Source organism: Vespula pensylvanica, chromosome 6, assembly GCF_014466175.1.
Source record: "Vespula pensylvanica isolate Volc-1 chromosome 6, ASM1446617v1, whole genome shotgun sequence".
Classification (NCBI taxonomy): domain Eukaryota; kingdom Metazoa; phylum Arthropoda; class Insecta; order Hymenoptera; family Vespidae; genus Vespula; species Vespula pensylvanica.
In genome coordinates, this window is record NC_057690.1 from 8,588,064 (window position 1) to 8,611,768 (window position 23,705).

Sequence of the window (23,705 nt, forward strand, 5' to 3'; positions counted from 1 at the left end):
GATGTAATTTTTTTTCCCATTCGTCCAATGTACTTTTCAAGACACATTTATCTACTTCTTTGAAAATATTATTTCACAACGATGTATTGTATTCGTCAATTTATTCTGTATGGCATAATTATTGAAACCATTTCTGTATTATCTTTAAACTGTTGATCGAAGTATAGTGTTAATAATATGCAACTTTCTCCTCAAAACTCTATTTCAAGATCAACTTTTAATAATAAAGAATATCTTTATTATTAAAAGTAATAAAAGAATATCTTTGATTATCCATTGCTGGAGGTAAGGTGTAAAACTTATAACAGAATTAAGATTCTGTAATAATCTTTTCTGTAGTAAAATAAAAAAAAATACTGAAGAATATGTTCAAAATTGTAGAACATGTCAACTAAAATAACTTGTTAGAATAAAACAGAGTCAATCGATGATCTTAACTAATACCACAGAAAAGGCTTTTGATAAGATAGTAATAGACACAATCTGTTCTCTATCTTTATTCCCTTCATCAACATTCATATATACTTAGAATGCAGGACCTGATGATTAAATATTAATTGAAAATACTTCTCAATTCTGCTAATAACATTGTTACAACAGAAATCTTTTATAGGAATTTTATTTGTTGTTTCAGAATATTGAAAGCATCACTAACTGATCACTATAAATGCCTCCCTCTACAGATTTTCATATATATGCATGAATGATGTATATTTTCTACGCTTCACAATGTTCACATGGAGAAATGACGATAACTCATACGGGCATTTTAACCCTTTCACTTCTAACGCCAAATATATCCTTCCTCATATATTATTCTTTCACTATTTTTAATTATTAATCAAACACTTCGTATCTATTAAATAAGTTTATATACTTTATATAGAAGTTACGAGTATATTATTTTAAAGAAAAGTCCCTTTTCTTCCAAGATAAACAATCCACGCGCAATGTTAACACTTTCGGCGCGGAGATCAGTTCCGTGGCGGGAAAGGATGAATGGTAAAAATGTATCTATAGTAAAAATAGGGAAATACATGTCCTTAGACTCGTTCATATCAACAGATTTAAGTTTTGAGGATATATAGGAAATTGGAGTTTTATGAGCAATATGTAGCACAGTTGCAAACACTTAGACTCGTAATTCAAGAATCGTAGGTTGGAAGCTGAATGATTCCGTTGTTTTTTTTATTGCATCGATGTAAACTGAAAAAAATAATCAACTAATTTATTCTTTTTTTTCGTTATTTGATAGTTTAGTAAGATATTACTGTTAAATCTTATATTTATTTCCTCCACTAATGGTTGACATGAGTTTCGCAATAATCTCTGCTAGATAGGATATAGCAATGATACAATTTGGTTTGATAACAGATACATATTAAGTATATAAATTTCTCGATTATTATTTTAAAACTAATAATTTATAAATATAATTTAAATCTTATATATTATTTTTATAAAAATGGAATACGTGTTTGTTTCCACATTATCTACAATATTTTTCTCCCATTGCTATCTTTTTATGGTTTCCTCTGTAGCAGTTTTTCACTTCATATTGTTTCTATTACTACTACTATTATTATAATAATAATATATAATATATTAATATGATAATAAGAACAATAGTAAGAAGAAAAAGCAGGGAAATATATAATAGTTACATCACCTACATTACGTACACAAATGATGGTAATTTATGATGACAAAAGAAAAGAGAATATGTCATTTGGCATGATAGTTTATCGCGCATACTCTCAACAAATTGTGTCTTTGGTAATCACATATGACTACCCATCTATACTACTACATTTAATATGATATATGTACATATGATAAATACGAAACGTTTCATTTGTTTTCGTCCGTTGCGTTATCTCCTTGTGTCCTATCTTATGATAGTGTCACTAAGTAATAATGTGTTTGTTTTTATTTCGTTTTTTCTCCACTACTAGTCAAAATATCGGATTCAGTACGCTTACTAGTTTCGTTCCTTCAAAAATGGTAGTAATTCTTTTTTCCATGTTTTTAACAATAAAAAAGCTTATACATTCACTTCAATATTACAAAGGTAACATGTTTTAACTGCAGATAACAATTTTCAACACCAACGATGACAAAGCATCTTGAGCGTAATCATGTTATAAACAGGATATCTTCACAGTGGAGCAACCTGATATACAAAATAAATGGTGGATGTCTTCGTAGCAAAATAAAATACTAACGGTTAAAATTACATATTATATTGTTAAAATTATATTATTAATTAATTAAATTGTATATATAACACTATTTATGTAATGTAAATATATAGAAATAAATTTTATGTATTCGAAATTCAACAAATTGATTGAGAATGTTTATATTTTGTATATCTATCAATAATGTTATGTTCATATGCCAGTCTAAAGTCTTCAATCAAACTGAATTAATGGCGCATAAAGAAAGAAATACAACGTAGTTTCTATAAACGGCTATTCTACTGAGAAAAAGATTTATCTTATCGTGAAAGTACAAAATTATTATCTACGAATAAAAATACCATTGTATATATTATCAAAATGTACCAAAAATAGGATCGTATTAAGTTTAAATCTCTAAAAGGACATCGGAAGTTAGAAAAGAGCTTTGAATTATTCAAGAAATTAAGAAAAATCCTTGAAATAGAAAAAACCTTAACTCCAAAGTTAAGGCTATTCTTCATCCCTAGTTTTATAATGGTTTAAGCCAATAATTAGAACAGACATGTCTTGACTGATTTTGATGAACAGGATCATTTTAAAGATTAAAGTTCAATCTAGTATCCCTAGAGTCATTGTTTCAAAGTTGCTAAGAATTTTAATTTGTTTGAAAAAATCATGTTAAGGAATAGTGTATTTTCGGAAATAGTTTATGCACAAATATAAAATCTTTTTAAAAATTCGAAAAAATGGTATTCTTAATTAAATCTTTAATCGTTAAAATAAAATTTTATTTAACAAAATCGGTCAAGAATTAGGCCTGCTCTCATTGTTCTCAAGAATTATGCCTGTTCTCTGTTTTCAACATTTTACACTGAGAAAGTTGTATAGTGGCGCTTCTCGAAATCCTCGATAAAAAAGAAAAAACTCGTACCCTAATTACTGATTTCAACATACTCGCTTAAATACTATATATTTCAGTGAAATAGATGATTTCCTGCTTGTTTGTATGCGTAAACTGAGATTTTTAGCTATTCCAAATGCAAAAAAAAATTCGTTTCACGGTGCTCATACGGAAAAGCCACTGTAACTCACACGATCATTTTAATAACCTTCCAACAGAAAATTCTATTCAAAAATAAGGAAATATGTATCCAGTTCTTCATGTCCATGGATATAAGTTTCTAAGATATTGTTAATATTTAAAAAAAATATGTAGTTCCTTTTATATTCCATATATTAAAAACGTAGAGATTTGATAAGCAATATGTAATACACTGACAAGCATCTAGATTTATAATTCCGTTTTTTTCCTAGTCGGTCGAAGCTCAATAGGCTCATCATTTTGGTCCCACGAGAAATGTTAGTAACTAGAAAGAAATCTTACAAGAAAAAACAAGATCAATAAACTCTGGTCGAAGCACTAAAAATCTATTGAAAGAAGGGAGAAGAAATAAAAACTAATATTTCAAGAAAAAAATAGGAAGTCAATCTAATCCGTTGGACACATAAAATGGAAATGTACAAAACACATGTTTGAAATCTATACGGTAAACGCGAATATTTCTAATTCCTCTCCATCTCCTTTGCAAATAAAACATCAAATATAAATACTAAAAAAAATTCATTGTAATTGCCAAGGTGTCTAATAGTAAATATTTTATACTTTATAAATAGCATGCTTTTAACAATAATGCATGTTCTTTTTTCTTGTACAGTAACGGATATGCATTTAGTTTCAGAATCCTGCAATGGTTTTCTTAGCATCATAAAATTAAAATGTACGAGGATCTATCTATTCGAAAAGTATCCGATCTTGTGTTATAGCATGAGAAAGAACTAGTATATTTTGGTTTGATTAGTAAAATTAAGATGACATATCAGAAAAAAATTTGAATGCCAATGTCTGTATAGTATCCAGAATAATATCCAAGGGTGGTGGATATTTGCAATTACAAGGACTTTGTGCCGCGATAAATGATTGTTTCTCAAGTAATACATGAGTAACAATCTAAAATACTATACAATTGTATCTTAAGCTTTATGAGACACAGTATACAGGTTTATGTCAGAAATTTCAGAGGAAGAGGCAAGGATTGTTTGTTTAAAAGATATCACTTTTATCGCAGACAAATCAAAAGATTATATCAAAATTGTTATAATTAGTTGTCGAACGCTGCCGCAATCGTCAGTTTTGTAACAAAAAATTTTTATGTATTGGATCTGATATAAAGATTGTTCTTCCTTTGATCGGATAAACCGTACTCAGTTTCTCGCGAATTCCCAAAATTTTTATAGAACGATGACAGAAATGGTATCAGACACAATAGTAGAGAATTTCATTGAAATATGGAGCAGCATCAAATATACCAAACATGACAAGGACAGTAGAGTGCACAAGAATATATCAGAAATGTATTGCCACATGATCCATAATTGTTAATTGAAATAATAGAATGTTGAAATAGGGATATAGCAGTACAGATACTTTGCATAAGTAATCCTTCAAGTTTTATTATTTTTTAATAGTTTGGTTAAAAGCTTAACTAATCGTAATAATTGTGGAAAAAAGGGTAAAGCATTCATAATATCCTTCTAGTTCAAGGAATTGTTGAACATTTTTGGCTATCCTAGTTATTGGGAATTCTCGAACCATTTGAACTTTCTTCGAATCAGTCTTACCCCATCTTTATTTATGATGTGTCACAAAAATGTTACCTTCTATTTCAAGAGCTTACATTTGTTAGGTTGGAAATCTAAATTGTAAATAGAGCTAGTCCATGAACATCTCGAATTTTCTTCGAGGCTTAGATAAGGTAGAAACTAAGATTATTATTTCGTCCATATATACGAATAATTCCTTTCCTTGTAATTCTACAACTATTCTATTAACCGCTGGAAGGGAACATTTTTTTATTTAAACAGCATTCTGTCGAATTCACACTGTTCGAAGAAAGTAATGACGCACTTTTCCTGGGCAATAACTGTCTTCTAAATTCATTTTGATTTGGTGGAAATCAGATTTCATATCGAAAAGTGAGAAGTATTGCGTTCCTCCAAATTGGTCCAATATATCAGTTATATTTAATAACGTGTAAGCGTCGCTCATTGTTTTCTCATTCAACATATGATGGTCAAATATCATTCGCTACCTCTTATTAATCGAAATTGCGAATCACATTTCTTCAGAACTATCCAAACGGGTGAATAATACGATGATTGAGAGGGTTTTATTATTCCTTTACCTAATAATTCTTGGACCTACGCATTAATTTAATTCTTATAAAATTAAAATATTTAGAATTAACAGGGAGATTATCTTTAGTTGCTATTTGATGTTGTAGTATTGTCGTTGATGATAGAGGTTCCCCTAGAATATAAAATCTATCTTTATTTACGGCAACAGAAAGAATTTTTTTAATAAAAGATTTTTTATTGCAGTTTTTTTTTGCTCATCTAAGTGTTCTAATCTCAAAAGTAATTTAATAATCTAATTTAAATCGTTCTAAGTACTGATATGGTTCAAGTACTGATATGGATTTGTTTGGTTCGGTTACTCTTCGTTATTAATTTCGTTCAAAGGGGACTGAGTTTCTCAACATAAGTTATTTTGTGAAGAAATTCGTATTTCCAAGAACAATTTGATTAAATGGTCATATGTTTTTTCTTAGGTTATGTTTATTTAATTCATTAATCTCGGAATGTATTTTATTAATTTTTTTCAACTAAAGTTCTTTTGGTTGATTGGTTATTCCTTAGAAGTAAAATATCGAAAGAAACTTTCTTGGATTGCGATTGTATTTCTATTTTTGGAGAAAAATATATTCTGATTTATAACTAAGCTATTGTCTGTGGTGTTATCTAAATTATTCGTTTGCAATCTATTATTTACCGGATCTTCGTTGGAACAGTCACATATTTTCCCTAATGAGGAAATAGTCTAACTTTTTCACGTTTATCCATTGAGTAATTGATGACAGTAGGTACTACTATCTCTACACCTTCATAGCGTGTATAGTGATTGATAGTGGCCCTTCCGTTCATGTTTATTAACATTTCGTCCCCTCTACTATTTGTAACTTTGGCAGATATCCTTCCTTTAAATCTGTATTTCTTATGTGCACATAAAACATGTTTTTACATCTGAATAGTATAGTAATAATTTTCTTATCGAAAACAAACAGAAAATGCCTTGAGTAATCTATTTTTTCCCCGGTATTTTGAAAGAAGTCGTTTCCTAATATATTACCTTATTGAATTTGAAAGTTTTTATTCACGATGAGAAAATTGATCGGAATATCTAGAAGTGTTAATTTTACTTATCCTATTGTGTACACAGAATCATTATTAATTTCATTTAATCTTAATATATCTATTATCAGTGGGTAACTAATTTGATCTATGTGTAAAAATTTTGGTACACAATTTTTCTTAATTAAATTAAATTTCGATCCGATATCCGAGCATAAGTGTTATCGGCAAACTTAGTTCCAAAATATCCATTTGAATCGTTGGAAATCTATTCTGTATTTAACTGAATATCAACTGTTTTAGCATCTCTTGAATCATTTGATTTTGTCCAATTTGCAATTTTGTCATTGCGTCGTGCAACTATACTTAAGTTTCCCGCTGAATATTGTCCACCGAAGGACTATCAAAGTTTCCTGGTTCTCGGTATAAATTGATTTACACGCAAATCTGGCAATCTTTTAATCTATACCCTTGTTATTCCCTATAAGCGTACCTCGTGGTAAATATTCGCATATAGGTTGGTTATTGCTTATTTATCTCGGACTTAACGTAGTGTTTGTTGCTGGATATGCAAAAATTATTGTATTCTCTCGATACAATTATTCGCAAAGTATCCTGTCTTTTCGCAATATTGACATAATGTTATAGATTGATCTTAACGATAAGTTTTAATTGAGTGTTCCATTTTGTTACATATTTGATAAGTGACTAATGAATCTCGAACAATGCTGACCCTCTGTGAGGTGAAATTATTTTGGAATCTACATCGCAATATATCGTGACCTCGTTTTTTGCATATTTGGCAGATTAATACTTCTATGTTTAAGTTGTGCGTCTCATGATTGTTTATTTGTAGGGATTTCCTGCATTTATTAGCAGTGTGACCAGTTCGATGACGTATTTGATAACTTACTTCTAATGTAAATCTAATCGCTATAACTATTAGACGTTTAAGAAAACAAAAAAAAATGTATTATAAAATATAATGCATGTTTAAATTGATAATTTAAAAGTGTGACTTGACATAGGAATTCCTGTGATAAAAATTGATGCTGAATCATATTCGACAAAAGAGTTCAAAAAGTTAATATCATTTATAGCCTCTTTATTTCGAGCCTTGTAACATTGTTACAATGCAAATATTCATTATTATAATGAATATACTGTAAGAAACTACATTCTCTCCTGAAGGATCTCAGATAATTCACGATTCAATTGCACGTTTGATTTTTTTCTCCGAAGAAAGTTATTAAGAGTTGCAATGGGTCATCTATCGTTTTGAGATCTTCATCTGCATCGATGATATCGTATGCATTTCCAACGATTTTTGTTTTTAATAATCATACAAGTATTACTACCGGATTACATTGTCATATAAAATCTCGAAGAGAAATATTCGTGCCATCGTATAACGGAATTGTTTTAATAACAAGTTTTAACAATGCTACGTTGTGTTCTGTCATTGTATTATAAGTATGTAAGTTAAGGCGGCCAAAAATATAATCCTTATTACTTCTTCTGGGAGTGATCTCAATTTCGTTAATTTTTATAGTAATCTCTAAAAATAGAGGTAATCTTTGTTGCTAGTATGAAGTTCGTAAAATTATAACAATACAGAATTATTTACACAATGCGAAGATGTTTAAGGTGCAGAAACGTTTTTTGATCTACAAGGATTATGAATCGCTTGGTTATATTGTTTGTTAATTTCTAGTTTCTTAGATTTTGAACGAGAATTCATCATTCATTGCATCAACTCCACGATTTCTTAATAAAAGATCGTCGAAGAATAACCAAAAAAACAAGATGTTACGCTCTACTGACGTAATTTAATATTGGTTAGTTTTTGATCATATTACGAAAACTATATCTTTAAGAATTGATCTTAAGTAAATTTGAACGCGACTGGAGATCCATAAGATAAAATATGAGGATATGTCATAGATAAATTTGCTTTAGAGGATGTGACCCAATAGATGCAGTATTAGAATAGCAATTCCACATTGCTTACCTTTTCTACAAGTGGATTACCAAGGTAGCTTTTTGTCTCAAATGGATAAGTGGGTAATGTTAAGTGCCGCTCTTATCAATTTTTGGGCAAAGTCTTATAAATTTATTAGGTTCACGATCAAATTTAAAATACAGACTTGTTATTAGTCTTAAGATATGCTGATTTAGGATATAGATTTTACAGATTTCGAGATACGGTTTAAACAAATACAGAATACAAACTTAGAATTAACTGCAGATTACTACCTAATTGGTAACCGGTATTACAGAAAGACAAACACTGACTGATTTTATAGTTTTCCTCTGATTGATTCCTTCTAATTTTTCCCCTCTTCAAATGCATTTAACTAACCACATACGAAACTTTTCTAAGGCAAAAGTTTGTTTCCTATCGAATAATAATTTTATTACTGGTATTTTTATTGACAAAAATCTCTTTAACAAAAAGTCTATTGCATCAAAAAGCAAGATCTGGCTGGCCTCAAGATTCGTGCAAGTCCTAAAAGTGCCTATTTAGAAAGAAATAAATTGAAGCTAATAGTAAGCATTGAATGTTACCTAGAACCTAAAGGTCTAAAAATTAGGGAAGATTTGGGTGACTCCTTAGTCAAATACTGGCAAACGTATTTGATTCATCAACTTTCCGCTGATTCCACTACCAAATGAACTGAAAAGATAAAAATTCCCGCTAGCGGGACGGGAAACTTGTTTTAAGAATGGTATAAATCACCTGTTCACCTCCTGTTTAAGTGGATTCGTAGGTGATACATTCTTAAATTTTAGCAAGGAAAATATCGAGCGTGAGTGCAAAAACCGTATAACGCACAACAATATAAACAGTTTTTACAATTTCTTCTACCACATTCAGTCGAAATTTTAAAAAAGAATGTTTTTAATCTTTCTTATATTTGTTATTTTACAGAAAAAAAAACAAATGTCTAAATTTAATATTTTATAAAATAAAACAAATATAAATGTAAAGCGAATCACCATTTTTAAAGCTGTGATAATTTTGTTCTAGTAATTTAATTATTCTAGAAATTCTTGAATATTGCCAAATTTTGTTCTCATTTTCTATGTTCTCCTATATTCATTCTTCAGATATATTGTTTTCTATATCATCTGTAATTGAAATTATTCCCCCTACTGTAGACAAAACTACAATCTTCACTATAATTTTCTTTCTAATATGAGATAGAATCGAGAATGCACAACAGACGTATAACTTATTTCGTCACTTTATCAAAATTCCTATGGAAACAAGCGCACACGAAGTAGCTGGTTAGATAAATTATCGTCAGTATCTGACGTAAAACTAAACCGAGTCAAGTTCAAAGAAACACGACAAATATTAATTCGTATTACTGTCGAGAAAAAAATATTGGTCGCTATACATATCAGTTTCGCCGAGACCGTTCACTCTCTCCTCCATAATGCACTTGAATTGCAACTTGAAGTCTTAGCAATATTCAATAGACTAGTCGAAAACTGATCCGAAAGATTTCAATTTTTTTTTTTTTAAGATCATCGTATTAAAAGCCGAAATAATCATATATAAGGAAAATCAAAGGATACAAATAATTCATGATAACAATGCAATTTCCATTAGAGGCCAAAATGTATGTCCGCATCCGCTGAAGATATATATGTATTAACTCATAAGCTTAAAATCAAAGTATAAGCTTATTTTCAGAATTGTAAAAATTATTAAACGAAGAAGCTTGTCCGACTAGAAACGAATCAATCAATGATACACTCTTATGTCAGGGAGAGAATTTGACAAATTTTCAATATATATTTTATGGAATCAGTGCTCATGCTATCTTTGAAGCAATTATATTTTCATAGTTCAAAATCTTAAGTTGCATCCAAAATTAACGAGGCAATTTTGTTTCAGATTATTTGTTTTTGCTACTCTGAAACCATCGAATTTAATCAAGAATCGTCTATTCGAGATGAAAAGTAGAACAATTCTTATCTATCCATTTCTTATATAATCATGATTACCTAGAATGTGTAAAGTTTGCAGTGTTATTAAATGGTGGACGGCATCAGGTAATCCCTCAAAACCTGATAATTGACAGTTGATTAATATCTCCTTGACAAAGTGAAGTAATAGTTTCGTCGAATTTTCCTTAAGTGGGTAGAACCACCAGGATCTCTCTCTCCTCTCCCTCTTTCTCCGTCAATTAACTCTCTTTCTTCTACCTTTCTCTAGTATGGTCCATCCAAGAGTACGACCCAACCCAAGTCTTTCATAGTACATAATCTTTCTTCAAGGAACGATTAAAAATCGTTAAATAAGAATATTCGTCGACAACATTTTAGTCGAGGAGGTATATTTTCGAAAAGAGGGAGAAATGTGAAAGATCAGTCCTTCTGTTCTGTACTCTCGAGTGTACAAGGAACTTCGCGGAAAATAATGCAGAGGAGAAGACTGTGATAGTAGAAAATAATTGGTAGTGATAAAAGAAAGACTAATGATCATTCTTCTATAGATGTGGAAAATGTCGCTGGATAACGAAGTTTGTATTCTGTATTGTGTATTGAGAAATTTCGTTTCTAATTCGATACGTCGTCATCCAAGGATAACAACGTCCTCCTGTGAACCAATTTTCAAATGTAATTACTTCCATGATCATAATGAATTCACCTTCCACGAGTAACGCAAATTACTTATCGTATTGTCATTATATTATTTTCGCAACATGAATTTGTATCAATTATCTTTACCATTGTCTTTTTCTTTTATTAAAAGAGCTATGATAATTAAACAACTCTCTAACTATTGTGGGTTTGATATTGAAAGTAGTGGTCTAATAATTGATAAAAATTAACTAATCTTGGCGGCTTCTTTCGACGGGTTAATTGATGCAGATAATCTCATCGAAGTCAAATGTCCAGTTTCAGTGAAAGATATGTCACAAATGGAGCGAACTGATGAAAGAAAACATTATGTTTCCAAATGATGTGCCGAAATTAAAAAAATCCGGGTAATTACTATGTACTGAGATATGTATTAAGTCTTTTACGCGTCCTTCAAAAACAATGTTATTTTACTTTTTAGACAACAAAAAAATGGTTGTCTAGAAAATCAAATAAAATGATCACTTTTCATAAAATGATCACACAGTCAAAAGAAATGAAAAAGATACTTACTATTTTTTATTACGAATATCTTTATCCGAATTTGTTGTTAATCAAAGACAGTGTTGTTGTTTTATTGTTTGAATACTAAAAGAGGAATATATCTATTCTACAATAGAAAACAAATTACTCACAATCATATATTCCCTACTTAATTATTGTTATAGTATCTATATTTAATTATATATGCTCATGGGTATGTGAAACGCAATTATATAATATAGTGTATATCTATACTAATTATATATATATATATATATATATATATATATATATATCCATATTAATTATATATGTCCATATGCATATGGAATCCAATTTAATTTCTTCACTAGTTATAATCCATTGATATGGCTAAATTGAGTAAAAGATTCTACTTTACGAAAACTTGCCAAATACAAGTATAAGACCATTTAGAAATCTGGGAGGAGAAATGTAAATGAGGACATATTAAAGACAAACTTTGTCGATATACCAATGTATTGACTGAAAGGGATTATCTAAATATACTTTTTGCTTTTAACCCTTTCGCTCTGAGCACTGAATATAGTCGACTTTTGCTTTATTTCTGTATTATTAGAAATAACACGCAATAGAAAATTATTATTAACAAAGTACTGAAATAAAGATACATATCTATAGAGCGATATTTTTAGAACAATAATATCTAGAGACTGTTACTGTAACTTATTACGAATGTTACATTTCATCAATGAAGTCGAACCCACTCAAGATCACTAAAGCAAAATACAGAACATAATTGACATGTTACAAAAATAATTTACTGATTCTTATCAATGTGTATAAATGAAAGTCTTTTTTTGTACAAAGAAAAATTGTTTTTTAAACAATACATTCCTTCAAAAAGGAATAGATTTGGCATACAATCGTTTATTGTAAGTGATTGTATGACAGAATATATATAAAATATAATTGTTTATGTTAGATCATATACTGCTGTGAAAATTGAAAACAAGGATATTGGAAAATCGAAAGCAATACAATTATCATTTATGAAACTTTATTTAGGAAACCCACTCTTTACATAAATAATTGGTATTTAAATCCAGCATTATTTCTTCCATTACATGAAAACTATATAAATGTACGCGGGATATAAAGAAAAACCGAAAAGGAATGCCGAAGATTAAAGATCTGTTAAAAAGAGAACAGATGTCTGCTCCTTCATCCAATTATTTATTAGTGATGAAATGGGTTGACAAAAAAAAAGTCTGCATGCTTTCTACTACACATACCGCAAAATTTGCAACAGTTCAGACATGAAAGGAAAGAGGCTGTCCAAAAGTATGTATGTGTTATAGATTATAACAATTCAAAGGACATAGTAAATAAGGCTGACATAGTCGCAAATATTATCGATTCAACTCATAATTAGAAGTGGTACTATACATTTTTTTTTTTATCTAATAGACATTTTCATGTGGAATGCTTATTGTTCTTATAAATATAAAATAAAAACAACTATATTCATGGCAAATAAAATTAATCAAGGAAATACTCAAAAAGTATCATCGGAGTTCAATTTATCATGATTAACGAACAGGCAATAATTATCCTTCGCGATTAACGAAGAAACATTTTCCTTCAATTCATGTATCGATAGAAAAAAACCGAAGTTAAAGATGCGTCGTTTCTAATAAGAATGACGAAGGACATGAAACCAGGTATAAATGTAAGAATTGGAATGTTAATTGTTATCCTCGTTTCAGAATATATTACACTGAATTACATTACTAGGAATTATAAATTAATATTAGAATTATATAAATTATAATAATATATACATAGAATGATATAAATTAATACTAAAGCACCAATCAAAATGACTAGTTTTATAATTTTATTTTTAAATTTCTACTTCATGTTACATTTTCTTTCCGCAATTATGTAATGATGTTTGCAGCAATAACTAAAGGAATAATATAATAAATTTTATTCTTTTTTCTATTTATTCGAAACAAATAATTTTGTATCATGACTACTTATATTACACCAATACTAGTCAAAATAACTGGTATTTGTCAAAGTGTAAAAGAGTTCTAAAATCTGTTTATCGAACTCGAATCAATCAATTTCCTCGGTTTGTAGAACTTTACACACATTTGTAGAATTTTACAATATACCAATGGAATGCTGTGATACTGAGGATGATGAATTCTATAACTGTGAAAATAAACAAAAAGAAAATGAAATTGAACTTTTTAATAATAAAAATAATAATAATAAGATTATAGAGGAAGAAAATGTTCAGAAATCCTCAGAAAGTGAATTTGAAAATATATTGAATTTACGTAAAGAAAATAGACTTGCTCGGGTGCTTTTAAGTTCTGAAGATGAAAATGAAAGTATTCTATAAGATCATAAGATCATAAAAATGAAATTGCCACAGATGGAACCAATTGGGAAAAATACAAAAAGGTTCTACTACCGGAAGATTACCACTTCATAATATTTTCAAAGACATATTCGGTCCCACAGGATATGTGAAAAAAAAATATTATGATTTTATCATTACTTTGTAGATCAAATGGGATTATTCTTACAATTTACAAAGTAGGCAGAAGAAGAAAGTTTTTGTATTAAATTCAAAATAAATTGGCCAGAATTGAAAAGAGTAACAAGCGCTTAACTGAAACTGTTGAATTTTATAATAAGACTAAATTTAGTGTAGATATTGTAGACCAAATGGCAAAGAAATATAACGTCAAATCAAGATCAAGAAGATGACCACTTCAAGTATTTTGCAACATTTAGGTCTTATATAAGGAAACAACAGCTAAAAAGATATCATAAAAAAAACATTTTATATTTCAACTAACAGATGGACTAAAAATACTGCAGAAAATGTAAAACTAGGGATGGAAGCACGAAAAGTTAATATGCAAAGAACTTCAAAAAGTTCACTTTGTTCATGCAAATGGTGTCAAACAGGATACTGTCATAATAATAAGACTACCACAATTTGTAATATCTGTAAAAAACAGATACCTGTATGCGAAGAATGTATTCAGAAGAAAAACTACGTTTCCAAGAAATGTAACAAATTATAACATGTTATACTTAATATTTTACTTTATGCTCTAAGAATAATAACTTTAAAATGAAAATTTATTTTAATATTTTTGTTACTAAAGCATTATACTTTTTGTTGTTATTAATATGTAAATGGTAAAATGTGCCAACCCTCATTTAGATACCAGATAGGTTAATAATACCAAAAATATATTATATAATATGAAATTCCTTTTATAAGAAAATAATAGATCAATAAATATAAAAATATTCTATTATTACGTATTTTTTAAAGACCAGTCATTTTAATTGATTTTGGTAAAAATAGTTTCGTCTTTATTGTCGATGTTTTAGTGTTAATGTATTAATTATATTAGTGTATTTTAATTTAATTTTATTATAATGTATTAATTATAATAAATTTTTTCATTAATTTTACTCATTAATTTTAATAAATATTTATTTATAAAATATTTAAATATACAAAATGTAAAAAATAATTGTTTTTATATTTTTGATGTAATTATTATAATTATATGTAATCATTCTTTATATAATTAATACAATGTTGAGTGATTGCTTTCTTATATTATAAATATAAAAATATGATTATTATCATATTAGAGGAACAATTATTTTTATTGAAGCATAACTGTTGTTAAAGATTTACAAAATTATTTTATAGGGTTATAAATCTTATTTCTAAATAACATTACTTATTCACACGCTGGATTCTATTCACGCAAAAATTCGTAACAGGCTCATCCGTACAATGAGACCATACTCATGGTCACGAATACTCTATGAAAAGGTTTAATCGTATGAGAAATGTTTATAACTTGCTTTCATTGGTTATAAAAGAGATATATTACAGAAAAAAAATTCGTTTATTAAGTCATTATTTATAGATTTTTTTCGAAGTCGTCGATATTTTTTACTCAGTAAACATATATTTCATTCTATAGCATCTTGTAGTGGTTAAAAAAATACGATTAAGTATATCTCTATCATGACTTTAAAATGACCTTAGACTACAAACATTTGATAAAAGTGTAATATAATATTAGAATGGTGTGCAAACATACTGTTGATGTTATTAACTTTCAAAGTGATATCCATTGATAATGATAAGTTGTCAATATGTTTATCAATAAATATGAACAGGGGCTATTCCCTAGCTGACCACTAAGAGATCATTAATATATCAGTGTATATAAGTGTCTTATGATGATTTACTATTAGAAGCAAGAAAGGATTGAACTGATTTACATTTACAGTCAAGCTAAACAGTGCGTAAGAAAGCTAATTGTAGACAAAACAATTTCATGGTCCAAACTGTTTATCACGTTCGTAATACATTAAAATAATTAAAAAATGTGAACAAACCGGTTGTTGTAAACAAGAAACCCTAAAAGATCTAGAACTATTACGCATGAGACAAATATAAGAAATATTATTATTGTTATTGACCAAAATCTACATGTTAGTATTGAAATTGGAACAAGAAATTAATATTAGTACATCAAGAATATCAAATATATTGAAGTTACTGAAATTTCACCCATGTTACCTATCGCTTCATCAAAAACTTCACAGCATCAATTTCATGGACAGCTCCTCAAATATTAAATAGAAAATATCTAAATTGTTAGATATATCTCACTACATTAGACTTTTTTGTTTGGGGAAAACTACAACAAAAAGTTTACCAACGGCCATCTACTCTAGAAAACATGAAGAATCACATGAATGCTTGTGCTTTTATACCAACAGAAATTAAGAGTTAAAAACATATTAAAACAACAGAATTAAAAAAGCATCATAATTTGCAATTGTTCGTCTCAAAAAGTGTATCACTGCCGAAAGACATCAACATGAACCTTTATAACATAAAAGATAAATTTACATATCATCTATCATAACATTGTCTTACAATTTTATCACTGTTTGTGTATTTAAAATTATTTAAAAATCATAATATGGATATATTTAAATGTAGTTTTTTATTCCCTAAAAGGTGCAATAGAAAAAAATACTCGCTTAGCGAAAAAAAGAATATCAATCATGAAAAGATCAATAAAAAATGACCTGAATATACATTTTTTTCATGCTATACCTCATTTGATATCAATCAAAGTACGTCAGAAACATTTTTCAAAGCATTAAAAACAAAGAAAATATTTAGTTGATCTCCTTCAGCTAAAATGCTCTATATAAACAGATATGTATTTTCGTTAGCCGATACGAGCTCGTTCGATGAAGAACTCTACTCCCCGTAAGATAAGTACTGCAACGAAACTGACAACGAAACCTTACAAGAAGAAAATAATGTAGAAATTATCGATCCTTTCAGAATTTCAGATAAAGTGTTAGCATCCACAAAAATAATGTTATACGACTACTACGCTTCAGCAAAGATCTGAACGAGTTTTCTTAAATAAGTTTCATTAAAAATCTGAAAGCATTTGTCCCTTGTACGAGGAAACCTATCTTGAATCAAATGTAAGCAAAATGCGTATTAGGACTCAACGACAGTTGTATATTTAAGAAATACGACGTCATAACGAGGTCACAGCTATAAAACTAATGTCTGCAACTAAAGGCCTGATCATATATACATTCACGACAAAGGATGTTACTTTCGCATGAACACAAACAAATATATTCATTCGTATATATATACGTATTAAATATTATATATAATAATATATGTAAATATATATTAATTATTATTTAATATATTTAAAATATTTGATTATTACTTAATTATAAATTTAGTTATTAAATTTATTAAATTTATTTATTAAATTATCAATTAAATTATCGACCGAAAGCATATCAAAGTTTTGTCTACGATTGATAAAATGACTTTACTATTTAATCTATAATCGATAAGAAATGTTGAACCTGCTTGAAGGATCACTGGATAAGAGTATCCGGATCAAATAAATTATATTTACCAATATCAAATCTAACGATTGTAGAAACTAAATCTGATGATTTACTAGAGTAGAAGAAAGTATCATGGGGAGGACACAAATAACAATGATGCAAGAACCATGTAAGATGAACAACACTGTCACTTCTTTACTTTTTAGGAAATCAACTCATAAACACGAACGTAGCACTTCCATATTATTGATCAGCAGAATTAATCACAAATGTACGAGATACTATAAGCCATTAGTTAAAAATAGGCTGCTTCTAGATTATATAGAAATAAAAAGAAGATTTGGAAAGTCTACTCGAACAGATTTCGAAAAAAATCTCTATAAATTAATAAACAATACTATATTCGATAAAATGAAGAGAAATGTTCCTAATCGTGTAGATGTGCGACTGGTAACGAAATGAGAAAAGCGATATAGTGCGAGTTCCTTGTTCGCAGAATCCAATTATTATAGAAGAATTGTATACGAAAATTTTGCAGTGACTGAAATAAAAGAATTAAAAATAGAAATGAATTCACATAGAAATGTTGATATTAGATATTTCTAAGATATATTTATAACAAATTCTATTACGAATATATGAAACCACAATTAAAAGATTGTTTTTCCCATTTTTATCTCTTTTTTATTTTTCTCCATATATGCACCAATCAAATTTTTTTCCTCATTGTCGTTATAATCATATCCACGTCCTCCAAATTTCTGCCGTAACACTATTACCGTCTTCTTTTTTTCCTTCCCAATCACCATATCAGCATCATTCGAATTTTCTTTATAGTTATCATTGTTGCTTTTTTCTCCTTTTTTCTCGGTAACAATGCAAAAATTACTTCGTTGTATTAATCTCTTATGCACTGCATCATCATCAAATCTTTGCCTAATATCGTCTTTTCAAGAAATTCAAACAGATCATCCTTCGAACACAACAGAGAGCTCATACAAATGAGACTACTTTCTTCCCATAATGCGTTCGTATTTTTTGTATACTGGTTAGATCATGAAGCGAATGCACCAATAACTACGAAAACGAAATTGTTGATAATTTATTTACCAATCTGACTTCATTCATAGACAAAATTTACGGAATTCATATCGAACGCGATACAGCAATCGAAGATGTAAGAAAATCAAATTGACAGTGTGTTGACAAAGTGTAATGCACAGTGGTTAACTTTTATTTTATACAACCAATATCCTCAGTATTACCTTTTTCTTTCCTAATTTGTTCAACGTTTCTTTTGTTATTTTATGGATGAAATATGAATGAGAGGTTAATGTCGTTTTATTTTTTATAAACAAAAACTTCTTTTTCATGTTTATTAGAACCATATTCTTATCATTTTTTGCCTGTCTACTATTTCACATCGATCGTAAGACATTTTTTATTAAATAAGAAAGGAGAAAACATGGAAAAATATCGTTGAAAATTAATTTCATGTTATTATTATCATTATTATTATTATTATTATTATTATTATTATTATTATTATTATTATTATTATTATTAATGTTGTTGTTGTTGTTGTTGTTGTTGTTATTACTATTATTTTAACAGCAAACAATATTTTTATTTCCCTCTGCTACATTATCTGCGAAATATTACAAAGATATATACATTCACAAGTCAAACGTCGAAGAATCCTCTTTAATTTCTCTATCAATGAAAATTACTTTGCCATGGACATCGACGTCAATAGCGCATAAGTAAGTTTAAGGAGAGAAAGAACGATTTTTCTTCAAACGATACTCTTACGTAACAATGAACAAATTTTTTATCGAATTTCAAATAATATGAGCATGAACGGACATGAAATGAGCATGGATGGATGCGGTCGTTGACTATAAATTTCTCTGCAAGGAACTCGTCTTTACCACCATGAAAAACGCTTAATTGAAACAACTAAATATCAGGGAGTTACTTCTTTCACAATTTGCATGAAATGTAATTCGTGGATTACGGATACAAAGAATACAAGCATAAAGAAATCAAAAGGTTTGTTCTTGGATTCTTAAGAAAACATGAGAATCCGTTCGTCGCATATAAAGCAGGAAAAATGAAGAGGAAGACTTACTGAGGACTATTGGTATCCGTAACGTCAATCTGAAACATTTCAATTAATATATCTGAAATATTACAAACATTTTGAGAAGTATACAGTGTTAAAGGTGGTACTTTTTATACATCAAATTGAAACGATTACTATGCTCCTTAACATTTTAATATTAATTTGTCAAAGAAATTTTTTCGAAATGTGTCATAGTAAGTCAAATCAAATACGTATCGCAAGCAAATCTAAGTAATCTTTTTGTATCAGTTCAAATTTGTTATATGTTCAAATACAAAAATAATGTATAAAGCAACGAATGAACCACTCGTCATTGTATCGAAAAATTTCAATATGGAGATACGAGCCTTCAAAATAAGCTATGTGATCAGCCTAAATGAGTCATCAATGATGACGAATTAACACGTTGTATATCATGGTGACCAACGCGAGATTTATTTGTAGTGCTATGAGGACTGCCAGTGACAGTCGACGTCAAAATTAGTAGAAACATATAATTAGAGTAAATATCAATATTTTTAAAGTTTTCAATATTATTATCGTTATTACAATGTTGTGGGAAAAGGTTTCTTCGTATTGTAATGCATAAATAAATCAAGTTTTTTCTATATTTCAAAGAAAGTTTATTACACAAAATATGTGCCATTTTGATCAATCATCTTTCGCTATTTTTAAAATAAAATCATTATCTCGTCATGTAGAACTTCTATATTTTCCGAATAAAAAACTCTGACAAGTGATTTTGACAGGCCCCTTAAATCAGCTTTAATCACCGTTAAGGAAATTTTACAAAGACCGAAACAAATGATAGTTTGACGGTGTATGCATCAAAAATTCCCAACTAAGCTTTCTCTATCTTTGAGGGATCACCAATGATGTATGGGGTCTGGCGTTATCGTGATGGAAAATGACATCTTTCCTATTGATTACTTCTGTTCTATCGTTTTATCTGTATTGTTTAGCGTAATCTTTTCGGTTGTGTGTGTGTGTGTGTGCGTGCGTGCGTGCGTGCGTGCGTGCGTGCGTGCGTGCGTGCGTGCGTGCGTGCGTGCGTGCGTGTGTGTGTGTGTGTGTGTGTGTGTGTGTGTGTGTGTGTGTGTGTGTGTAATAAGTAATTATAATAAAGATCAGAATCAATCGTTTGACCGATTAGTATCATTTCATAGTGAATAATTCCTTTGCAATCCTATCGCATACACAGCATCTTTTTTTTAACATCACTTCTAGTTTTACCACATCTGTGGAGCTTCACCTTCCTTCCACTATAATTTTTTCCATACATTATTGTCGTACGTAATCCATTTTTCATTGCCCGAAATTTGATCCATTAAAGCCTTCATTGTTAAATCATGTGGCACCCAAACATTGAGTTCTTTTTTGTATCCAGCCTTCTTCAAATGGTTTAATATGTTCACGCCGGCACTGCCATTTGTGTTTCTCGCCATAGGGCGGGATTATTATCTGAAGGCCGCATACTATTTATAGATAACTATTATACGAGTGCCCCTTTGGCTGAACAACTTTTGCAGAAATTTTATAATAATACAAAAAATAGTGTTGATTTATCCGATCAAATGACATCGTACTAGAGTTGTTTACGGAAAACTGTTAAATGGTACAAAAAAAATTATTATACAATTAATATGCGGGACTTTCCTCATAAATGCGTGGTATATACATTAAAGATGGAGTAATAAACATATTAATATTTTACAGTTTAAAGAAAAAATTATTGATCACCTTTTGACCAATAATTATTATATTGAAAAAAACGGCTATTGAAAAACAAATACCTTCAAAAAAAGGTTCACATTTTCTTCATTCGTATAAAGGATCTGCAAAAAAGTTAAAAAAAAAAAATGTAAGGAATGTTATAAATACTTATATTTAAAAAAGAAGATAGAGATTATGCCACGAAGAAAACTAAAAAAGTAACGATATATTGTAATCGTTGTGAAGGCCAGCACTCTATTTGAAATACTTTCAAAAATTGTATAGAAATATATAAATAATTAAGTTAAGTTTATAATATTAAATCATTCTATTTTTACTATCGAATTGTTGTTTATGATTTGAGATGAAATAAAATAAATCTTACTTTTTTTCAATTAATATACGATAAATTTCCATTATTTAAATTTTCAACAACTAAATATGGCAATTTTTTCTAATTACTAAATGAACTACATTTTTAGTAATACACACCGTCTAATAGAACATTCAAGTGTGAGCCACCGGTACGCGCCGACGTTAAAGTATTAAAACTATTTTGTGGTCGTTAGTTCTTTAAGTAGGAATTCCATGTTATATAGTTATACATCATAATTGCTAATGTGCTGCTCTTGCTCAGTTTTTTCCATGATTTCATCGACTTTTTCAGTCATTTACTGACCAGAGCGAGGTGCATCACTTCTATCAAAATTTCCAGATTGAACCAACGTTGTGTCATACGTACTTATATTGCATCAAGTCCATAAATATCACAAATTTTTTTAGTAGTCTAAAGCGCATTCTTCCTTTTTTTGTAATAAAATTTCAAAATGTATCGAATTTCTTCTTTATTTTCACTCCTTTTCCAAATATAACATGCAATTATTACTAGATTTGATTAATACTACTAGAGTTATACGATCGTAATATCATTGACCGGAAGAATAAAAAGAAACTTTTTCTGAACCAATTCTTATTGCATAATAGCAAATTCACGTCGGCGCTGTGTATCATCCACGTAATATTAACACAACATTCATGTTAAAGGCTTTAATAGAATCTGATAACAAGTGCATGAAATATTGCAAAGAAATTATGGGTACATTATCCAACTGTTTCCTGATGTCTGAAATTAATGGGAAAAATGAACAAAATGAATGCATGGGTTCGGCATGAATAACTGAGCATGTGCTCTTTTCTTTTTGCAAGAAATAATACAAACCAATTTTTACCTAGAATTGTAACTAACTATGAAAAATGAATTCTTTAGAATATTTAAACTTTACTGTAAACTTTACGTAAACTTCACTGTAAATTCGGCAACGAATTCTTCGAAAAAAATACAAGCAAGAATGGATTATAATAAAAGATACATAATATTTGATAAGACATATATACCATTGGATGAACCAGAATCTCATTCTTATCGATGAAATTTTGAAAAAATATTTTTGTTTGAAAAAATATCTTGTATCTCTATATATGTAAAATTTCCATCGTCGATTTGTAAATTTATCAGTTTTCATTTGCTGCCCACGATTCTGCGAAAATTGACTTTAACTTAATTTTTAAAGATTCCGTCCACATCTGGAAAATGTATCGATAACCGTATTACAATTTGTAGTTTGCATTCGGGTACGCACTCATATCTACTATGTCAGCTTGTCAGAAATCATCGTACCACTTAATGATCACACGTCTTCTCAAAAATCCTCTTTTAATTGGTGCATGCTGTTCTTTCACTAACTACTTTTTCTCTCTACTCATTCCACATGATTCAAGCTCTATTTTCCTGAGGTTTTCAGTGAACTCAGACTGCCTTATAAAAACTTCATTTACAATTCTTCAATTTACTTATTCCCTTCATTTATTCTTTCATGTATGACATTCATCGCAATTACATCTGTATCGTTTTTTGAATTGAACCGTTGCAACGTTTGCATAAGCAATTTGTTCGTTTGATTTATTTTCTTAAATAACGTGTACATTTATTTATTTCCGCAATTGATCCTCTCAATTCTTTGCGATGATTGCGGAATTTTTTGTTAATAGGGATAATAATGTTTCCTGCGTATTTCCAATTTGATTACTTCCTCTTTATATTTATATTTTTATATATTCTTTATATTTTCTTCTTTTTTTCTTTAATTTCTTCTCGATTCGTGGTTTTATGTCGTTTATTATTCCTTGTAGCATCTCTATCAAAACTAGATTTTTGATCATCGAATCTCTCAATTCTTCACAACAATACGAAATTTTTCTAAATAATATACTGAATAAATATCTTCTAGCGGTTTTCAATTTGATGTAATTTTTTTTCCCATTCGTCCAATGTACTTTTCAAGACACATTTATCT

At 29.0% G+C, this 23,705-nt stretch overlaps 1 protein-coding gene and 1 long non-coding RNA gene across 3 annotated transcripts in view; one reads left to right on the top strand and one right to left on the bottom strand.

Moving 5' to 3' along the window:
* Positions 1–11,857, top strand: part of LOC122629963 — a 26,157-nt gene extending 14,300 nt beyond the window's left edge. The window contains exons 3-4 of the mRNA XM_043813917.1: positions 9,891–9,898; positions 11,828–11,857. The gene's annotated coding sequence lies outside the window, so the exon portion shown is untranslated. The remainder of the gene's footprint in view (positions 1–9,890; positions 9,899–11,827) is intronic.
* LOC122629964 overlaps positions 1–23,705 on the bottom strand; it is a 72,849-nt gene that overhangs the window by 7,860 nt on the left and 41,284 nt on the right. The gene's annotated exons all lie outside the window — the stretch shown is intronic.